Consider the following 21,012-nt stretch of genomic DNA (forward strand, 5'->3'; position numbering starts at 1 on the left):
CAAGTCCTGGCTAGGCTGATACTCCTCCCAGCCGAGCTGATAACCTGCAAGGATAACGCTTCTCCCGAAGCAGCAGAATTTGTCTAAGCAGAGCATGATCCCATTTTCTGTACCTATTTGCAGGAATTAGTATGTGTGCCAGAAAGCATCAGCGACGCTACTGTCGTGCAGGAGCATGTCGTCAGCACATTTCAATTTCCTGAGGATCTCTGCTGTTGCATCGTCAAAGCATATGGTAAAGGAGTACTGCCCTGCACAGTGGCCCATGGGTGTGCATGGTAGCGGAAGTGGCCCCATGAGGTGATGAAGATGGTTAGTTTCTTGCATTCCTCGTCCAGGGGGATCTGGTGGCACCCCTAATAAGCATCCGCTACTGTTTTGAGAGTGTGATTCGGCATGCTGGTGATTGCGTAGAATGGGGGGGTGGGTGTGGTGGGTCTCCCGCTGGCTTGCCTGGTTGAGTTGCTGATAGTCCACTGTTCTGCACGGCCGCCCGTCCTTCTTTGGGACCACCACCACCTGAGAACACCACTCTATGGGTTCTCCAGCCAGTATGGGCTCAATGATACCCTTCCTTATGTCCTCTTCCAACTGCTGATGAACTTCATTGTAGAAGTGGTGGGGGACAGATGCTGGTGTGTGCACTGTGTAGGGTTTTGAACAGGGGCACAGGTGGATGTGGTGGGCTGGCCCATTCATCTCCAGCAGGGGGACACGGTTCACTGCGAATGTCGTGTGCCCAAAGTGCTCTAAGACCCACTCTTCCAACAGGTTCACAATTTCTTCCGTCAGGGCATATGGGAGAGTATCAGGTTGGATGGGGATTGGGGGGTTCTTCCACCTCTTCAACAGCCCCTACTGCCACAGGCACATTCAGGAAGTAGTGTGGCACCACGCCCAGTGCTTTGCATGTCTGCAGCAATAGATACAGCCACAGTATCCCATCAGTAAAGTACAAGTTTGCCTTAGCAGACCTTCTGCCCATGGTGAAGCTGCATTCCTTTCATCCCACAACGTGTATGCTCCCGCCTGTTGGGTGATGAATACTCACGGTAGGTCTTTGTTGAATTGGCGGAGACAGCCTGAGGCCCCGCATAATGTTGCATCCCGCCATTGATACCTGTGCACCCGTGTCAGCTACTGCCATCATCTCGCATGATGCCGGTGGGTCGTCACACTTCACTTCCACTCTGAAGCACTCTGACGCCTCAGCGCTGGCTACAATGATGATGCGAGTGGCCTCGGCAGGGCTGGGCTGATTCGCTGACCTACACACTCACTGGAAGTGGCCCACTCTTTCAGTATGCCAGAATGCTCTCCAATACAAGTTTCTCTGTCAACACCAAACTACGTGCACAGTACACACTACACTTCCTTTTCAAAATTAAAAGAAAAACGATGCATTTAGACCTTGCCTTGGAGTCCCCACGGGGGGGACCACAAATGCCCCCGCCATCTGCCCCTCTCCCAATGACGACTCAATGAGTTGCCTGGAACCACTGTCTGACTCACTTCTTCATTTCTGCAACATTCACGGACTTTCCTCTAACTTTCTGTTGAACATCACCCCTCCTCCTCTAAACCTCACCTTCTCTTTTTAACTGAGACTCAGCTGTCTGAGGCAACTGACAGCAAACCCTTTTCTGTATCCTCCACCTTTCTCTACTTTTTTTTCTTTTATGTGTTTGACTCTGGGCATAGGCTTCACAGCCTGCTATCAAGGCCCAGCAGTCCTCCTTCATACCATACACCTCTACATGTCACCACTTCGGCGCTAACACCCACCGTCCATATTGAATACATGCTAGGGCTGTCTCATACAGGACTGGTGTATTGGTATTAGCGGGGATATTTTTACGACATGTCAGTGAGTCTTCTGGTAGATCAGTAAAGCCTGAATTAATGAAATTCAAATCCTTAAACTGTTCCTTGCCCCAGCAGGGATTTGAACCTGGGTCTGTTAGAACAGCAGGCCACCTCTCTACCGATTGAGCCACGCCTCCCCCCATTTCAAAGCCAAAAATGGCTGTTGTGTATATGTACGGAATGACTTATCTTGCTCTCGTGTTCCTGACCTTGATTCTTCTGAAATCTCTACTCCCTGGCTTCGGCTGTCGTGTCATTCACTGACTAAATATATCTGCGCTGTTTACTTATCCCCTAATTCTACTATCAAAAATTCTTCGACTATCTTACTTCTATGATGGAACACATTCTATCCATTTCTCCTTCCTCTGAAATCTTCATTCTAGATTTCATTGTTCACCTCCACCCTTGGCTCTCCTCTCTTTCATTGATCCACCTGGTGAACAAGCCTACATCTTTTCTATCTTTAACATCATAGAGCAGCTTGTACAGCACCCTACCCGTATCCCTGACCACCTTGGAGAGAGCTCCAGCATACTTGATCTCTTCATTACAACTTATCCTTCTGCTTACACTGTTAATCTTTTCTCTCCATTTGGCTCCTCCGATCACAACCTTATTACCTTAACCTGTCCTGTCGCTCTGGTACAACCTGTGGACCCTCCAAAGAAACGGCGACTGTGGCACTTTGGAGCTGCAGGTTGGGAGGTCCTCAGGCAATACGTCTTTCATTATCCCTGGAGTGATTATTACTTCAATGGCCGGGAGCCATCTGAGTGTACCTTGCGCATTACAGAGGTTATTCACTCGGGCATGGAAGCATACACTCCTTTCTCATATCCTTTTACTAATGCAAGAAAGCCTTGGTTTAATCACACTTGTACTAATGCTGTCCACAACAAGGAGAGGGCCTATACAACGTAACAGCGTCAACCCACCACTGAATCACATCTTTTTTATGTTTCTGCCCAGAATCATGCTAAAAATAATTTCATCTACATTAAATGCTCTCAACTCACCAACTAGAATTCTTCCCACTCCTTCTGGTACCTTGCCAAAAACCTTTCTAACAACTTTACCTCATCATCCTTCCCTCCTCTTTTCTACTTTGATGGCTCTGTAGCAATATCTTCTACTGGTAAAGCAGATCTCTTCTCTCAGACTTTCTCCTCCGAGTCCACCTTAGACAATTCTGGTGCTGTTCCTCTATCACTTCCCCCCTCTGACTTCCTCATGGCTGACATTAAAATTTCTTCAGCTGATGTATTTTCTGCCATCACTAGCCTCAGTCCTAATAAGGCATATGGGCCTGATGGAGTCCCTCCTGTTGGTCCCAAGAACTGTGCTTCTGTGCTTACACCCTGCCTAGGTAAACTCTTTTGCCTTTGTCTTTCAACTTGTACCTTTCCTTCTTGCTGGAAGTTTGCTATTATTATTAAGCCTGTCCCAAAGAAAGGTGACCATTTCCAACCCTTTAACTATCGTCCAATTGCTTTAACATCCTGTGTCCCAAAAGTTTTTGAGTCTATTCTTATGAGAAAATTTTACATCATCTTTCCTAGAACAACCTTCTTTCTGATCGTTAGTATGGGTTACGTCAGGGACGCTCATCTGGCGATTTTCTCACCTACCTTTCAGACTCTTGGTCATCCTCCTTTCGGGACTTTGGGAAAAGCTTTGCCATTGCACTTGACATCTCAAAGGCTTTCGATCGAGTCTGGCACAAATCTTTAATTTCCAAACTGCCCTCTCATGGTTTCTATCCTTCCATCTGTGCCTTTCTCTACAGCTTCCTTTCTGGTCGTTCTATAGCTGCTGTTGTAGACGGCCATCGTTCTTCTCCTAGATATATTAACAGTTGTGTTCCTCAGGGTTCTGTCCTATCACCAACTCTCTTCCTTTTAATCATCAATGATATTACTGTATAAGCTGTACATCTAACCCTATCCACTCATACACTGATGACTCCACCCTTCACCTTTCCATTCGGTTCCCACAATGTCCATCTCAGCAGTTACTTCAACAAACAAGGGATGAGAGTATGGCACTCCTAATGTCTGACCTGGCTCGTATCTCTGACTGGGGTAAAAATAATCTTGTTTTTAATGCATCTAAGACTCAGTTTTTACACCTATCAACCCGACAGAATCTTCCACAGGAGTTCCCACTAAAATTTAATAATATCCAGCTCAATCCAGCATCAACCTTAAACATGCTTGGGGTTTCATTCACTCGGGATTTATCTTGGAAAGATCATATTACATCTCTGGTAAAATCTGCTTCCAAGAGATTAGGCGTGCTAAGCCGACTACGTACCTTTTTTATCTCTGCACAGTTGTTGACTTTATACATGGGATTTATTCGTTCCTGTATGGAGCACAACTATCATGTGTGGGAAGGCTCCACATATACAGCTCTTCTTAAAATGGTGGAATCAAAGGCATTTCGTCTCGTTAACTCTGCTCCTACCCCTGGGGGTAGGGGGGGTTTTCAAGAATCCTCCCCCAGTATTCCTGCTTGCCAACCCAAACGGGTTGGCAGAGGGTTAGTGCCCCTCCCTGGAAAACAACTAACTAAAAAGACAAACAAGAAGCTTCGGACAAGGACTGACCAAACGATGACGACCCAGGACCGGACAAAGGACTTGGTAATGGCAACATGGAATGTAAGAGGACCAAATGATGAGGTGAAAGAAAGAGAGATTGTCCAGGTGCTTGAGATTGCGAAAGTGGATGTATGTGGAATAACTGAAACAAAATGGAGAGGAGAAAGTGTGAGAGAATGGGAGTATGGATGGGGTATATGAGCAGGAGTAGGTGAGAATGAGACGGCAAAGGAAGGAGTATGTATAGTTGTGGCTAAAAGATGGAAGAAGAGCATAAGACAGTATGGATCACTTGGGTCAAGGATTGTGTGGGTAAAGTTGAATGTTGCAATACAAATATGGGCGATTGTGTGTGTGTATGCGCCAACACAAGATCGTGCTAGCAGAGTGAGAGAAGAGTTCTGGACAAATGTGGAAGTGTGCATGGAAAAGTTTGGAAGGAATGAGAGAGTGTTTTTGATCGGTGATATGAATGGTAAAGTAGGGAATGTGAAGGTGGATGGAATAGTTGGTGAGTGGGGTGTGCCTGCTGAGATAGATGAGAATGGGAGTGCGTTAGTGGACATTTGTGCTGGGAGGGGGTTGGTGATAGACAATACCCTCTTCAGGCATAAAATACATCCACAGGTATACATGGCGAGTGATGAGAAGGGTGGGTGGTGAACTGAATGAAAGGACGGCAATGATTGATTATGTGTGTGTGGATGAAAGGATGCGAAGATGTGTAATGGATGCAAGAGCTTGTAGAGGTTGGGGGAGTGGACTTTCTGACCACTACTTGGTGGTGGCCAGAATTAGGATCCAAGTAAGTTGGAGAAATAGAAGAAGGGAAAGACGAGAGGAAGGAGTAGTTGCAAGGAGAGTGGAAAGGTTATAAAAGGATGAGAAAAAGACAAAGTATAAAAGAGAAGTGGAGGACCGATTGGGCAAATATGAATTGGAGCAGATGGGGGACATAGAAGGTGTGTGCAGGATATTTACAGAAGAAATATGTGCATCATGTGATGTGGTGTGTGGGAGGAAGAGAAGTCGGAGGGGGGTGCAAGGAACAGCGTGGTGGACTGAAGAGGTGAGACAGGCTGTAGCACAAAAGAAGAAAGCATACAATGAATGGATAAGAAACAGGGGCGTGGAAGAAGTTGAGAGGCGGAAGAGAGAGTTATATGTAGAAAGAAAGAGAGAGGTGAAAAGATTAGTAAGAGAGAGTAAGAAGAGAGTGGATGAGGAATTTGGAAGGAATTTGAGTGTAAAGTGGAGGAACTGTAAGAAAATGTTCTGCAAAGAGGTGAAGAGAGTAAGACAGGGTGGAAGTGAGGTTAGCAGGGGAGTGAAAGATAAAAAAGGTAGATTACTAGTGGAGAAGGGAGAAAAAGTGAGCAGATGGAGAGAACACTTTAAGGAATTGTTGAACATACAGGATGGAAGTAATGCAAGTATAAGTGGCTGGGGAATGGCTGGGAGAAGGAGGGAGGTGAGAAGACGGGAAGAAATCAGTAGGATAGAAGTTGTGGAAGCAATGAAGAAAGTTAAAATGGGGAAAGCCCCTGGAATTGATGGAGTGTGTGGTGAAATACTGAAGTATGGGGGAGAGATAGTAGTAGAATGGATGTGGAAGATGTGCAGATTGGCCTGGGAGGAAGGTAGAGTCCTGGAGGATTGGAAGTCAGGTATAATTATTCCCTTGTACAAAGGAAAAGGGGAAAAAGAAGTGTGTGGTAATCATAGGGGCATTTTTCTTCTTAGTATAATAGGAAAAGTGTATGGTAGGATAGTTATTGACAGAGTTAGAGAAAGAACAGAGGAATTAGTTGGAGAAGAACAGGGAGGCTTTAGGAAGGGAAGAGGTTGTGTAGATCAGATATTCATTCTTAGATCTTTAGTGGAAAAGTTTCTAGAGAAGGGAAAGAAGTTGTATGCGGCTTTCATGGATTTGGAGAAAGCATATGACTGGGTGGATAGACAAGGATTGTGGAAAGTATTAAGAATATATGGAGTAGATAGGAAGTTGTTGAATGCTGTGAAGAGTATGTATGATGGTGCCAAGGCTGCAGTGCGTGTGGACGGTGAACTAAGTGATTTTTTCTCTTCAAAGGTTGGGTTGAAACATGGTTGTTCAATCTGTACATGGATGGGGTAATAAAAGAGGTACAAGGTAGGGTAGTGGATGTTGGAGTGGCCCTGGTGAGAGAGGATAGTGTTTGGAAACTCCCTGTACTGTTGTTTGCAGATGATACTGTGTTGTTGAGTGAAGACGTCGGGGAGCTGCAAGGCTTGGTGGATGAGTTTGGGAGAGTGTATGTGAGTGAGGTGGGAAGAGGGAGGGGGAGGCCGAGGATGAGATGAAGGGATGGGGTGGAGAGGTATATGAGAGAGGGGGGTGTGAGTTGGGAGCAGGGCAGTGAAATGGCGGGGCACAGGGCGACGTGGAGGCGATTTGTTTGCGGCCACCCCAAACGGGATTGAGGCATCTGGCAATAGATAGATAGATAGAACTCTGCTCTTCTTACTGGCTCCCTTCAACCTCTGTCTCTTCGCTCCACTGTTGCCTCTTTATCTCTTTTCTATTGTTACTTCCATGGTCATTGCTCCTCTGAACTGTCTGCTTGCATCCCTCTGCCTCTACGACAGATGCGTAGCACCCGTCTAACAATAAACTCTCATCCTTTTTCTGTTCAACTCTCTAATGCAAGAGTTAACCGTTACTCCCGATCCTTTATTTATGCAGCAGGTCAGCTCTGGAACTGTCTCCCTCTGTCTGTATTTCCTACTTCCAATGATCTCCAGTCTTTCAAACGCAGTGTGTCCAGGCATCTCGAAATGAAGAGATCTTGAATTTGGCTCTCTTTTGTATTGTTTTTTTTTTTTTTCTTAGAAGGAATTGTTTTGCGGGTTCATAGCCTTTGGTTCCTTCTGCCTTGCTTAAAAACAAAAAAAACTTCCCACATCTGTGGCAGGTGGCCTTGATGGCATGGCACTGGCACTCCCCACTGCACTTGCTGCCACCGCACCTTCGGCAGCCCTTTGTTGGTGGGGGAGGGGCACAAGGCTGGGGTGGCCCTACCTCTACTTGGTGCACCCAAGTGGCACCAGCTGCTTCCATCTCCTCCTTGTCACTCACTGAAGCACCTGCCAAACTATGGCCGTGCACTCATGCCATTTTCTCCACTGTTTCAAACACTTCATAGGCATCTGTCATTTCTTCCATAGATTGCAATATTGGAAGTTGCTGCTGCACTTATGTTTTCATACTAAGGTTGCACAGCCCCATCACAACATTTTTTTATTGCATGAAATCGTCGAGATTTATGGAACACTGGGGGCACTTAAAATCACACTCTACTGCCTTGGCTCAGTGTTTTGCCACACATGACCAGAGACTATCATTGGGCTCCTGTGTGTATGTGAAGAAGTCTGACCATGCTCCCACAGGGCACCTCGGGCCCACCACCACACTCCTTACCATGCGGTTTGCCTCCTCTGTGCACATGGCCTTGAATCTATGCTTGACCACCCATGCATCCATACATTGCTGCACTTTAGGATCACACAGCAATCTCACGTAACCCATGGCCAAGGATGGGACCCACCTGCAACCAATGCTGTAGCACTCAATGCCGTGGGCCCATGCCTTGAGCTGGGATGGTGACATTCCCATATTAGCCTTACCGGGAGCTGCTGGTGGTGCAGGTACTTGCCACTGGGCCTGTGCCTACGGGTGCAGGGTTGGGTACACCAGCCTGGTAGGCTATTCCCATTCCTGGAGGTTGTAGCTGGGGTGGTCACACATTGTTCGTGTTGCTGCTTACTTGGTCTCCTGGCACCGGGCGACGGAACCAGTCTTTTGACTCTGGGTTCACCTGCTCAAGCACTGGCAATGCCACTCCTGGGTCACCCGTATAACTCCACTGAGCCATGTTGGGGTGAAAACCAGGAGGGAGATGGAAACAGCGAGGGCAGCACGAGATTTATTCTAACAGGTACAGGCAAGGGCACGTCCTCTCTCTAGGACAGCATGAGTCAGACTGCCTGCTGGCACCAAACCCTAGGTGCAGGTGATGGCAGGAAACTTCCCGTGTGAATTCAAACTCCAACATGTAGCATATGTCAAAAATATATAATAAAATAAATCCAGTTTGAAGATACTCTTTTATCAACATCAAATGTTAAAAGTAATGGGAGTATTTCTAGATGAGTGGGTAAAATTGATACTCTAACTTACCTATTATTATCCTTATATCATAAGTAGGTCCCCTCAATATGGCCAAATCTTTAAGGATGCCCACCTAGATCATTTCGTAATGACAGATGACGATGGGCTAGCTGTCTTAGGTTTGCAAGGGCCTGTCTAAGTATCCAGGTGCGACTTATTTACAGAGGGCAGCTTGAACGAGCTCAAGGGACTAACTCAGCAATGGCAATCTCCTCTCTCTCATATTATTCAGAGATGCCAAACATTAATTATAATTACTTGAATACTATGATTTACCTGTCGAAATTTTCTAGGAATGTCAAACATAACAAATCAATCTTATTGTCAAATATGATCAAATACTCATTTAAAGTATATTAAGATGTGATACCTTCTCCCATTTTCCACGTCACCAAAACACGCAACCGCAGTCAGGAGAGTGGCAACTTCTTCAGTATTTATGCATGTATTTACAATACAGTTGTCCATAGGAGTTAAACACAATAGCATTTAATTTATTAATAATATGGATTATTAACCAGGATCTTGGTTAATAACTGGCTTGAAATAGCAATAAACGTTCTCTGGAATTTTCCTCTGCCTTCAACAAGGACAACTAGTTTAATCATGTACATTTTGCTAATAAACACATGATACAGTACCTCGATCTACGGGAAAATAGTTTCCACAGTTTAGATGCTGGACAATGAATGATACTTTGTATCATGAAATGTGACCCCTAGCCAGAAGATCTCTCCACAAGTCTTGAGAACCCTGTGCTGCAGCCCTCCAAGGTTGTGCATCTTGACCCAACTGTTCTCCAACCTTCACAATCTCCATAGCCATTAAATCAAGAGGCACGAATTTATCTTTTTTTCTTTTTTGACATATCCCCTACATTTAATTTTTACAAGTCTCAGCGCCCCCTCCAAATCTCAGTGTGTGGAGATGACTTTAGCTAATGGCAACTGGGATCTGGGTTGGTCTCTTTCTCTTAAAAGCACATCTATGTTTATGACTGACTTGTTACTGTCAGCTTGAGCCCCTTAAAACCTTTCTTTTAGGTCAAAAGATAATCTTTGCCCCATGTCTATTCCAGATGACCAATACCTTTTTCAAACTTTGATATCCCCCACGCAGATGTTGCTCTAGTTCATTATTCTCTCTGATGAGATCATCTCTTTCCTCCTGGTTATCTGCACAAGGCATCAGGTGGAGCTATCTGCTATACAACATATGAGCTAGTGTCAAGTCTTCAATTGATACACAAGTATCATCCAGATAGGTTAAAGGAGTATCATTATTTCTAACCTCAGTTTCAGTTATTACTGTCTTCAGCCTTTCTCTAGTGAACTTAGTTCTGTGTAAAGTTTTCCTAAGGCAGTGGTGGTGTAAGAAAAGGAAGTGAATGGTGGTGCAAGAAGTAAGTATGGCTCTGGCTGAAAAGAGATGTGCACATGAAGTGTGGCTGCAAAGGAAGGATGAGGTGTCATATGAGAGGTATAAGGAAAAGAGGAATAGGGTGAGAAGGGCTGTGCGTGATGCTAAAGCGGCAGCAGATGAAAAGTGGGGTAGGCAGTTGACTGAGAATTTTCAACAGAATAAGAAAATGTTTTGGAGGGAGGTGAAAAGGGTGCAAAAGGGAGAGTCTGGGAAGGAAGAGCGAGTGAAAGCAGAGGATGGAAGGATGTTAATTGAGATGGATGCAGTAAGGAAGAGATGGGCAGAGTATTTTGAAAGATTGTTAAATGTAGAGGAGGAAAGGGAGGCTGAGATTGTGGTGGATGGAAGGGTGCAAGGAATAAATGTGTTGGGAGAGTTGAATGACTCTTTGATCATGAAGGAGGAAGTGCAGGAGGCAGTTAACAAACGAGACAAAAACAAGGAAAGCTGCAGGTATGGATGGGTGTGCTGTGGAATTTCTGAAAGGTGGTGGAGTGACTATTGTTGACTGGTTAGTAAGATTGTTGAATGTGTGCTTTGTGCAAGGTATGGTTCCAATTGATGGGCAAGTGCTTGTGTGGTCCTGTTGTATAAAGGTAAGGGTGATAAGTATAAATGTAGTAGCATTAGGGGTATAAGTCTGTTAAGTGTTGTAGGTAAGGTGTATGGTAGAGTGTAAAGACAGTTAGAGAGGGTACGGAGGGAGTGACTGGTGATGAGCAGTGTGGCTTTAGGAGAGGGAGTGGATGTGTTGATCAGGTGTTTGCTGTGAGACAAGTGTGTGAAAAGTATTTAGCAAAAGGTAAGGATGTGTTTTGGGCATTCATGGATTTAGAGAAAGCATATGATAGATCTGATAGGGAAGCTTGTGGAAAGTTTTGAGATTGTATGGACTTGATGGTAGGTTACTAAAAGGAGTAAATAGTAGAGCGTGTGTAAGAGTGGGATATACTGTGAGCCATTGTTTTCCCGTGAGAGTGGGGCTGCAGCAGGGATGTGTGATGTTGCCTTGGTTGTTTAACCCATTACCCGCGGGCTGTCACTACCATGATGCTTGTTACATAAGTACCATACTGCTGGGTGTCACTTCTGTGATCGACAGATTTTTTTAATTGCCCAGGCTTTCAAGTGCGGTCTTGTATCATCCGTCACTACTGCCAGTGTGTAGCTATATGTAGTGCTAATAATACCGCTAGTACTCACATCCAGTGTTACCAATTTAGCCATTTTTCTGTGTTTGCCTTGCCTCCCCACCTCCGCTCCCTTACCCTCACCTCCACCAAGCTACAGCCTGCCCAAGCAACGCAACTCCCAGCTGTTTTTGTTCCATTAATGTTTTGCATTGTAATGTGCCCTATGCCCTACTCTCATACTAAAAAATATATATAAAAGAAAAGGGAAAAGGTTAATTGATACTGCCACTGGCCATGAAGTAGCTAATTTATCACCTGGCAACACCCCATTTGCACTTGGTCGCTAATTTTCCTTATTCATTACCCATTGAATTGTCCCTTATGGCCTATTCCCATACCAAAATATATATATATATATATATATATATATATATATATATATATATATATATAAAGGGAAAAGCCTAAGTGATACTTCCATTGACCTGGAGGTAGCTATTTTATTGTACAGTACCTCCTCTAATTGTGGCAATGTTCTTCAGTCTTTCATCTACTGTACTGTATGTATTTACACATCAAAACACACATGGGAATATCCAATATAATGCTAGACACTATGAAAACAATGCATAACCATTAGAAATCCCCCCAAATTCACAGTACTTACCACCCAGTGAACGGCAGACAGGCATCATTACCCATTAGCCCCTGGCTGGTGTTTAACAAATGTTAAACACCTCTTCCTCCTCCTCCATCCACTGGAGCTGGGCAATGAGTAGGGACGTGCGGCGAGGTGATGGAGGCCTACCCACTTCAGGAGACTGAAGACAGCTGTAAGATCATGTCTAACAGTGACTTAATGGCTGTCGATGTGATCAGTTGTAAATCCGAGAGTGAAGACTGGGGACGAGGTGGTGGTGGTCGGGAGAATAGTCTCACACATGTGGGGGTTGGAGGCTTAAAGGAGTTGAACTTAGTCTGACAATAAGTGCAACAATTCTGACGGATGATGACAGTGTCCCTGACTGCCTGCAGATCCATCACCAGCTTCAGCACCACCAACTTGCTGTTCCAGTGTGGGTGCTTGGCATATTTGAGCACCTGCTCAATCCTGGCAAGCAGCGTACCACGATGAGGGCCTGATGGAGGCATATGGGCCTGATGGAGTCCCTCCTGTTGTTCTCAAGAACTGTGCTTCTGTGCTTACACCCTCCCCAGGCAATCTCTTTCGCCTTTTTCTATCAACGTGTAACTTTCCTTCTTGCTGGAAGTTTGCTCTCATTCAGCCAGTCCCAAAGAAGAGTGACCATTCCCAACCTTCTCACTATCGTCCAATTGCTTTAACATCCTGTATCACAAAAGTTTTCAAGTCAGTTCTTAATAAGAAAAAAAAATAAAAGCATCTTTCCTATCACAACCTTCTTTCTGATCGTCAGTATGGGTTCTGTCAGGGATGCTCCATTGGCGATCTTCTCACCTACTTTTCAGACTCCTGGTCATCCTCCTTTCGGGACTTTGGCGAAAGCTTTGCCGTTGCACGTGACATCTCAAAGACTTTCGATCGAGTCTTGCACAAATCTTTCATTTCCAAACTGCCCTTTCACGGTTTCTATCCTTCTGTCTGTGCCTTCATCTATAGCTTTCTTTCCAGCCGTGCTATAGCGGCTGTTGCAGACGGCCGCCGTTCTTCTCCTAGATCTATCAACAGTGGTGTTCCTCAGGACTCTTTCCCATCACCAACTCTCTTCCTTTTATTCATCAATGACCTTCTAAGCTGTACATCTAATCCTGTCCACTCATACGCTGATGACTCCACCTTTCACTTTTTTTTTTCCCACAACGTCCATCTCAGCAGTTACTTCAACAAAGAAAGGATGAGGCTACGGCACACCTAATGTCTTTTGGCTTGCATCTCTGACTGGAGTAAAAATAATCTTGTTTTTTTTTTAATGCATCAAAGACTCAGTTCTTACACCTATCAACCCGATGGAATCTTCCACAGGTGTACCCACTAATGTTAAATAATAGTCAGCTTCATCCTGCATCACCCTTGAACATGCTTGGGGTTTCATTCACTCGGGACTTATTTTGAAAAGATCATATTACATCTTTCGTAAAATCTGCGTCCAAGAGATTAGGTGTGCTAAGCCGACTCCGTTCCTTCTTTACCCCTGCATAATACACGGGTTTTATCCGCCCCTGTGTGGAGTACAACTCTCATGTGTGGGAAGGGTCCCCACATACAGCTCTTCTCAAAAGGGTGGGGTCATAGGCTTTTCGTCTCATTAACTTTCCTCCTCTTACTGGCTCCGTTCAACCTCTGTCTCTTCGCCGCACTGTTGCATCTTTATCTCTCTTCTATCACTGCTTCAATGGTCTCTGCTCCTCTGAACTGTCTGCTTGCATTCTTCCACTTCTACGACGGGTGCGTAGCACCCGTCTAGCAGCCAATTCTCATCCCTTTTCCGTCCAACTCTCTAATGCAAAAGTTAACCGTTACTCCCAGTCCTTCATTTATGCAACAGGTCAACTCTGGAATTGTCTCCCTCTGTCTGTATTTCCTGCTTCCTATGATCTTCAGTCTTTCAAATGCAATGTGTCCAGGCATCTCGAAATGATCGGATCTTGTATTTGGCTCTCTCTTGTATTTTGTTTTTCTCTTGGGAGGAAGAGTTTATTGCGGGCTCGTGGCCTTTGGTTCCTTCTTCCTAGCATAAAAAAAATACTTAGAAATGACCCTCTAGCTCATGAAAAAAAAAAAAAAAAAAGAGATAAAATTAAGAACAATGATGAAATGGAAAGGGCGATATCAAATAAGCTTATCAACAAGAGAAAGGGAAAGAAAAACTAAAGAGAAACGTGGATCACATAAAGGAAACCATCAACAAAATAAAAATATCCTGAAACAGTTGTGAAGTAAAATGGTAGTAGGGGCACAACAAATTATATCACGGATAGACAAAAACGGTGAAGTCATTAAAAGCAGAGCTAGGATGCCAGAGTTGAAGAATTTTACAAAGAACTGTACGCATCAAAGACATTAGTACCAACAAGTAACTTTTCAGTTTACAAAAGTGAAATCCCTAAGGTAAAACCAGACGAAGTAAACATTTCTATTAAAAATATAAAAAGAGGTAAGCCCCCAGAATAAGATGGAAGAGTAGCAGATTTATTGTTGGATGCAGGAGTAGGTGTATAAAACAAGTACCCCACATATTTACTCGGTGTATAAAAAAGAAGAAAATTCCCAAAACGTGCTGTAATCCAATGGTTATTTTGCATGACAAAATAGGCGACTCAGCTCTTGGTAAATATTGTCCCATTAGCTTACTACCAGTTACTTACAAACTCATCACTAAACGCCATACGAACAAGATAACAACAAACTTGGGAGAAACCCAACCTCGTGAGCGGGCAGGATTCCGAAGTGGATAATTGGCTACTAACCATCTACACACAGTAAATCAGCTTAATGAAAAAGAAAATACAGAATATAATAAACCTCTGAGCTTAGGTTTGCTTGATTAAGGATAGGCTTTCGACTCAGTGTACGATATAGCAATTATAAATTCACTGTGGGAACAAAGAGTAAATGAGAACATTGTAAAAATGTTCGAAAACATGTGTATAAAGAGGGAACTGTTACAGTTAGATTACATAAAGACTTAGAAAGAAAAAAAAAAAAAAGATTGAGAAGAGCGTGCATCAGGGAGATACAATTTCAACAAAACTATTTGGGCCTACAGCATGCCTAGGAAGTATTTTCGGAAAACTAGACTGGGAAAACAAATCAGTATACATAAATGAGAAAACTTAAACCACTCAAGATTTGCTGATGACATTGTCACAGACATTGCAAGAAATCTTAAATGACCTGAACAGAGAATGTCTCAAGGTAAGGCTAAAGATGAACCACAGTAAATCTAATGGTTAATCCAAATACATCAAAGAGTGTCATCAGAATAAGCTCAGAAATTCCTGAAGAATTCGAGGAGTATAAATACTTGGGATAAATAGTAAAACTAACGAAATACCATGATAACGAAATAAAAAGAGGCATTACAGTTGGATGGAAAACTTCCAGTATACTTAGACATCATGAAAAGTAGCATGTCAGTATATCTGAAACGAAAAGCATATAATGAATATATAATCTCAGCTATGACGTACGGTTGTGAGGCCAGGAAACTGGCAAAATCGATGGAAAATTAAGTAACCCGTTCTCAGAGAGCAATGGAAAGGTCAATGTTGAGAATTTCTTTAAGAGACAGGAGGAGACTAAGTTGGGTGAGAGTGCAGACTAAAGTCAGACATCATAACAGTTTTAAAAGAATAAAAATAGAGGTGGGCAGGTCATGTAGCAAGAATAAGGAATACCAGCTGAGCAAAAAGATGACTGAATGTACTCCAATAGATTGTAAGGGTAGCAGGAAAAAAAAAAAAAAAACAGATGAAGCCAAAACGTGGGCGAGATTGGTTCAGTCAAGGATATTGTGGGATCCTTCCTCCTTTCGTTGGAGGAAGCCGTTGTTTTCGGTGGACTTGCAATGCCTGATGATCATGAAGTTTATATATATATATATATATATATATATATATATATCCCATTGGAGCCCAGGGTCCCCAGTATTGGAGAGAATTGGGAATTTTCAAATCGTTATAAAGTAGGGAACCCCCAGGTGGGGACCTAAGAACTTCGCGACTATGAGCCGATAAGTGGAGGGTGGTATGCTTAGTACCTTCCCAGTGCAAGGCCTCGTCCAGCAACTCTTGGGATCCAGTGGGTTATATAAATATATACAGTATATATATATATATGTATATATATATATATATATATATATATATATATATATATACATATATATATATATATAGAGAGAGAGAGAGAGAGAGAGAGAGAGAGAGAGAGAGAGCCTTTGTGGTACAGTAGTAGAGTGTGCGTTTCGTGCACGCGTGAACCAGGGTTCACGCCCCGCCAGGGTAATAAACTTTGGGAGTGTTCACCCGGCCACGTACTGCATTGGCGGACACAAGGGGTGTTGTGGTTGAACCAGTGTCGCTTACTATAAAATATGTTTTCACCCAGTCGGCTTGCGTGGGCCGATTACACTTGGTTCACAGACTACACACACACATCCAAAGCCACTCCAATTCTACAAGTACAATTACAAGTGCTTCTCACCATACATACAGTCTCTGCCAGACAACCTAAGCCACTTGGTAGAGATACATTGGCTATATCGTCCCGACTTCGGTCGAAACAGGCCGGTCCTGCAGTGGATACTCAAACTGCTGCTGATGCTGATGATATATATATATATATATATATATATATATATATATATATATATATATATATATATATATATATATATACAGTTGAAAAAAGAACTGATTATGTTGAAAGCAAGAAGCACGTAAAGAGACTAGTGAAGAGGAAAAAGATGGAGGTAAATGAGGATCTAGGAAGAAAAATGAATGCGAACTACTCTGAAAACAGAAAGTTATTTTGGAAAGAGGTGCGGAAATGTAGAAGTGAAAGCGGTAAGAAATGGGATGGTGTGAAGGATGCAGGTGGTAGATTATTAACCCATGGAGATGAAGTAAGGACCAGATGGAAAGAATATTTTGAAAGCCTGATGAATGGGGATAGAAAGAGCAGAGCAGCTGTAAACATGATTGGTTTTGGGGGTGTGCAGAGAAGGAATGCAGTGCCAGGAGACGTGACACTCGCACAGGTGAAGAGTGCTGTGAAGCGGCTGAAAAATGGGAAAGCAGCTGGGGTTGATGAGGTGTATGCGGAGATGCTTAAATGTAGTGGGGAGAATGGAATGAAGTGCATGTTGGAGATATGTAAGAAGACATGGATGAGTGAAACTGTGCCTGCACAGTGGAAAAAGGCTGTGATTGTACCCCTGTAAAAAAATAAAGGCGAACGAAGTGAGTTTAAGAATTATCGTGGCATAAGCTTACTGAGTGTGGTAGGGAAGGTATATGGAAGAATTATTATAGAGAAAGTAATTGAGATATCAGAAATCCTAGTGAGTGATGAACAGGGTGGCTTTAGGAGTGTCAGACGATGTGTGGACCAAATATTTGCAGTGAGACAGATAGTAGAGAAGGCTTATGAGAAGGACCATAAGGTGCTTATGGCATTCATGGATCTGAAAAAAGCATATGACAAAGTGGACAGAGAAGGATTGTGAAAAGTTTTGCGCATGTACGGTGTAGAGGGTAAGCTGTTAGGTGTTGTCAAGAGTTTTTATAATGGTAGTGAAGCATGTGTCAGCGTTAATGGGCATCTAAGTGAATGGTTCACAATCAGTGTGGTCGTGCAACAAGGTTGTGTGATGTCCCCATGGTTGTTCAATGTATATATGGATGGGGTGATGAGAGACGTGAAAACACGAGTAATGGAGAGAGGGATGGCATTCGTAATGAATGGTGATGGATGGAATATCTCAAATTTGTTGTATGCTGATGATGCAGTACTGCTTGCAAGTACCGGACAAGAACTTGGTAGGCTAGTGCAGAGTTTTGCTGATGTCTGTAAGCTTCGTTCCTTGAGGGTAAATGTAGAAACGAGTAAAGTGATGGTTATTGAGAGAGAAGGTGACTCCCAGTGCAATGTAACAGTGAATGGAGAGAGACTGGAATTGGTGAGAGAATTCAAATACCTGGGTACTGTGATAGAAAAGAGAGGAAAATGTGCAAAAGAAGTTGAAAGTAGAGTGACACAAGGAAGAAGGGTAGCTGGTGCAATGAAGGCCTTGATAAGAAACTGAGGCTTGAGTGTTGCAGCTGCACGAGGCTGACATGAAGGAGTGTTAGTGCCAACTTTAACATATGGATGTGAGACTATGATGTTGCATGAAAATGAAAAGTCAAGAGTAAGAGCAGTGGAGATGGGACTGCTGAGGAATGTATGTGGAGTACAGAGGGTGGATAGGATACGAAATAATGTGAATCGTGAAAGATCCGGAGTAAGGAAGTTGGTGGACACCAGAACTGAAGAGAGTGTACTGAGATGGTATGGTCATGTGGAGAGAATGGATAACAATAGAGTGGTGAAGAAAGTATATCTGAGTGAATTCGAAGGAGGGAGGAGGCGAGGTAGGCCAAGGAGAAGGTGGGGAGATATGGTGGATGAATGTGTGAGGGAGAGAGGTTTGGAAGTCAATGAGGATAGGGAACTGACAGGAGATCGAGCTGGCTGGATGAATTTTGTTAGGAGATATGCATGATCAGGGATTTTTGGCACCCTTTTTTAACGTGGCAGCGTCTGGATTGACTCTGTTGGATACGATATGTGAAGCTACAGAACGTGGTGAATATTTTTGGAGTATCCGATAGAGCCAGGATTCCGGGGGCTTGAATAATGGGTGAAAGGAAGCATGGCCCATTGGATTGGGCAATTTTGGGCTGTCTGGACATTGCTACTCCTCACCCTGCCCTTGGGCGGGAAAGGAGGTCCGGATGATGATGACGATATATATATACTGTATATATATATATATATATATATATATATATATATATATATATATATATATATATATATATATACCGGGTGGCCACAAACAAATCGCCTCCACGTCGTCCTGTCCCCCGCCATTTCACTGCCCTGCTCCCAACTCACACCCCCCTCTCTCATATACCTCTCCGCCCCATCGCTCCATCTCATCCTACGCCTCCCCCTCCCTCTTCCCCCCTCCACCTCACCCACATACACTCTCTTCCTCAGTCTTTCACCTCAATCCTCTCCACATGGCCAAACCACCTCAGTGTGTTCCTCATAACACTTCCTATCACATCCACATCCACACCACAATGCTCCTTTTTATCCTCATTCGTCAGCCTGTCTCTCCATATGACTCCACAGGCTCCTCTTAAATAACTCATTTCCACTGCTCTCACTCTTGACTTGTGTCCTTCCAACAAAGTCCAAGCTTCACTTCCATACGTTAGAGTTGGTATCACAATAGTGTCATGTAGTAACTTTTTCACTTCCATGCTCACTTCCCTGTTTCTTATCACTGCTTTCAAAGAACCAGCAACATTTCTTCCCTGCTGTACCCTTTCAAGCACTTCACCCTCCAAACCTCCATCCTTACTCATCACACTACCCAAGTACTTAAACGTACTCACATTTTCCAGTTCCTCACCATCCAACCTCGCTGTACATTCACTGACTTCACCTCTCTCAAAGACCATCACTTTACTCTTTCCTACATTCACCTTTAAATTTCGGTTCTTGCACATTCTCCCAAACTCATCCACCAAGCCTTGCAGCTTCCCTTCGTCTTCACTCAACAACACAGTATCATCTGCAAACAACAGTACAGGGAGTTTCCAAACACTACCTTCTCTCACCAGGGCCACTCCAACATCCACTATCCTACCTTGTACCTCTTTTATTACCCTATCCATGAACAGATTGAACAACCATGGAGACATGACACATCCCTGTTTCAACCCAACCTCCAAAGAGAAAAATTCACTTAGTTCACCATCCACACGCACTGCAGCCTTAGCACCATCATACATACTATTCACAGCATTCAACAACTTTCCATCTGCTCCATATATTCTTAATACTTTCCACAATCCTTGTCTATCAACCCTGTCATATGCTTTCTCCAAATCCATGAAAGCCGCATACAACCTCTTTCCCTTCTCTAGAAACTTTTCCACTAAAGATCTAAGAATGAATATCTGATCTACACAACCTCTTCCCTTCCTAAAGCCTCCCTGTTCTTCTCCAACTAATTTCTCTGTTCTTTCTCTAACTATGTCAATAAGTATCCTACCATACACTTTTCCTATTATACTAAGAAGACAAATGCCCCTATGATTACCACAAACTTCTTTTTCCCCTTTTCCTTTGTACAAGGGAATAATTATACCTTACTTCCAATCCTCCGGGACTCTACCTTCCTCCCAGGCCAATCTGCACATCTTCCATATCCATTCTACCACTATCTCTCCCCCATGCTTCAGCATTTCACCACACACTCCATCAATTCCATGGGCTTTCCCCGATTTAACTTTCTTCATTGCTTGCACAACTTCTATCCTGCTGATTTCTTCCTGTCTTCTCACCTCCCTCCTTCTCCCAGCCATTCCCCAGCGACTTATACTCGCATTACTTCCATCCTGTATGTTCAACAATTCCCTAAAGTGTTCTCTCCATCTGCTCACTTTTTCTCCCTTCTCCACTAGTAATCTACCATTTTTATCTTTCACTCCACTGCTAACCTCACTTCCACCCTGTCTTACTCTCTTCACCTCTTTCCAGAACATCTTCTTACAGTTCCTCCACTTTACGCCCAAATTCCTGCCAAATTCCTCATCCACTCTCTTCTTACTCGCTCTTACTAATCTTTTCACCTCTCTCTTTCTTTCTACATATAACACTCTCTTCCGCCTCTCAACTTCTTCCACGACCCTATTTCTCATCCATTCATTGTATGCTTTCTTCTTTTGTGCCACAACCTGTCTCACCTCTTCAGTCCACCATGCTATTCCTTGCACCCCCCTCTGTCTTCTCTTCCTCCAACACACAACATCACATGCTGCACATATTTCTTCTGTAAATATCCTGCACACTCCTTCCACGTCCCCCATCTGCTCCAATTCATATTTGCCCAATCGTTCCTCCACTTCTCTCTTATACTCTGCTTTTTTCTCATCCTCTTGTAACCTTTCCACTCTCCTTGCAACTACTCCTTCCTCTCGTCTTTCCCTTCTTCTATTCCTCCATCTTACTTGTA

This window comes from Coenobita brevimanus, chromosome 68 (assembly GCF_032717465.1).
Source record: "Coenobita brevimanus isolate Jiangsu-jjx chromosome 68, ASM3271746v2, whole genome shotgun sequence".
In the NCBI taxonomy this organism is placed as follows: Eukaryota; Metazoa; Arthropoda; class Malacostraca; order Decapoda; family Coenobitidae; genus Coenobita; species Coenobita brevimanus.